Raw genomic sequence first — 2500 nt, forward strand, 5'->3', positions numbered from 1 at the left:
TAACTAAACACTCAGTCTTATCGCGATTGAGTTTAAGCTTATTACATGCCATCCATGCATAGATCTCTTTAGCACAGGCCTCCATTTTCAACAGAGCAGCAGATTCTTCAATACAACCTGACTTAAATGACACATAAGGTAGTGAAGTTTATAGAATGTATTAAAGTATGCCTGTCATTGCCATTTGTATTTTTTTGGATGTTAATAAAGTTAAAATTTGGTAGCGAACTCGGTTATGCGGTAGCGAACATGTAGCGAACTCGACAAACAGCGAAACCGGTGGGTCTTGTTTGTTCGACAGATATTTGTCTCTCCACACTCGGAGTTTGAACAGCATATGTAAAGTAGTGATCCTAGCCCAGAAACTGTTTCTTTTATGCAGTCCGAGAGCCGTAGAGCCACCCCACAGGCTTCACAGCCCCCATCCAAAGCCTCAGCGAGGACATTTAATTCTACAACTCGAAGACCGCTAAGTGAGACTCCGCTGCAGACTTCCGGATGACGCACATTTTTTTCATTTTCTTGTTTTTTGATAGCAGACCAGGAAGCTGTAAGGCGATTTTGCGGCATTGGTATTTCGAATAAAAGCTTCAGCTCTGCAAAAGCGGCCCTTGTTTGACCTTCTCGCGCTAGCGTGAAGAACCGCCGCCATCTTGATGTCGTAATGTTATGCGCAGAAAAGGTTGCGCAATGCAAAACCAGGGAATCACCTTAAGAGAATATAGTAAGAACCGGTCAGCGGAAACACACACAAACATAAACACCGTATGCCATGAGATGCCATCATGGAACTTCGCGGCTTTCGAACTACATGACAACCAGCTTGCGAGCAGTTTTATAGCTTGGAATTTCAAAGTTGAGCATCCCGAATTTTAGGAGTGCTTTACTGATCATTCTCCACATCGTGACAAGGCAACTGGTACGAACTGAATTGCCAAAAGATATTACCGGAATCCCCTGCTGAAATACCAAGATGCAACACTGATTTGTCAGCTAAATCTGAAAAAACAAATAAAGATGTTTGGAGCTTTTTGTCACCCATTTGCAGGTGAAGGAAATTGGACACGGTGTTGTGGTAAAAAGGAACCATTTGAGGTGTCATCGAAACATGAGAACTGTCGTTAGAACGCGGCGACATGTATTCTCTACCTCTGTGTGATTTTCCCGTTGGCTCTGAAATGTTTATGGAACTGCTAGCTTTGTTTACAGTGGTATGTATGATTCAAGTTACCTATTATAGATCCCTTCAGAGCGGTTAACTTTGCTGGACAGTTTAGTTATAAATTTTCTTACCCAGTTACCCGAAGACAGTAATTTGCCAGAACTTGTGATTTTTGAAAAATGATAACTGCCAATGTGCTTAATGTCTGACTGTCAAACCTAGAAAAATATAATCTATAGGAGATATTCTAACGGTCTTGCGTGAAGCCGTCGTTATAATATCATTTGAAAGAAAGACAATCGCAAATAAAAAGTACGAAAAATCAAAATTTTGTCTCGGTATATACATTTGAAATTGATTGGCCTGCACGCACACAAGTATGGAGTGCCCGTGAAATTTTAAGCATCAAACGATTCACAACGTGTGAAATATTCACATACACTATTGATTTTCATCAAAATTTGAATACCAGGAAGAGAAAAGTTTGTTAGAACATAATTTATTTTCAGCTTTTTCAAAAAAAAGGTCTCTCACCCTTGTAAATTGTAAGGCTTAGGGGTCCCCAGGGGAGGGGGGGAGGGGGGGGAGGGGAATGGGGCAAGGTGAAAAGCTGATACCATTAGTTTGAGAGGAAGGATGATATAAGTAGATTTTTAACTGCATGTTGATCTGCTCCTTGAAATAATTTGCTAACAAAACTCCAATTTTTAAGGAGCAAAATGTTGCCAAAAATGCTTTTTGAGGCCTAAACTTCCATCCCCATCCCCATCCTGATTCTAGAAATCAAACAAATGCCACTGTGAGTAGTTTCATCCCAAGGACTAACTACACACAAAATAAGAAGGAAGGTTTTGTATGCATGACCATTTCCAATTTTGCTCAAGCCTTAGCGATATTCCCTCTTAGAATTTAAAAATTGAAGTTGAAATAAAATGATCTGATCTCTTACAGTACTTCTGTAATTTGAATTTTCTAAAGTATTTACCCCAAAAATAATTCCTTTGCAACAATGGGCATGAAGGGCATCCACCACCCCAACTGAAAAATCAGCACATTAAGAATAATTATATTTTTAGAGTAATAAAAGCAATGAAGGAAAACAGTGAAAATGTAGTTCAGCCAGGAATTGAATGTGGGTCTCCAGATTGTTACTGTTTATTTATAAATGTATTCATATATACATGTACAATAAGATTAAAGTTGCCATTAATAGTTATCAGTCTGAAAGAGGTTGAAACTCAGTGTCTCGAAAAAGAATTGGGAGCATACATGTACATAGGCAAGAAAAACTCATGATGATGATGCCCATTGTTAAATAATGTTTTGCATTTATGTGAG

General features: G+C 38.9%; 1 long non-coding RNA gene across 1 annotated transcript in view; it reads left to right on the forward strand.

Moving 5' to 3' along the window:
- LOC138060455 (uncharacterized) overlaps window positions 1-2500 on the forward strand; it is a 3682-nt gene that overhangs the window by 562 nt on the left and 620 nt on the right. The window contains exons 1-2 of the long non-coding RNA XR_011134358.1: window positions 1-919; window positions 1049-1211. The exon at window positions 1-919 is cut by the window's left edge and continues 562 nt beyond it. This is a non-coding gene — a long non-coding RNA (uncharacterized lncRNA). The remainder of the gene's footprint in view (window positions 920-1048; window positions 1212-2500) is intronic.

Source organism: Montipora capricornis, chromosome 8 (genome assembly GCF_036669925.1).
Source record: "Montipora capricornis isolate CH-2021 chromosome 8, ASM3666992v2, whole genome shotgun sequence".
Classification (NCBI taxonomy): domain Eukaryota; kingdom Metazoa; phylum Cnidaria; class Anthozoa; order Scleractinia; family Acroporidae; genus Montipora; species Montipora capricornis.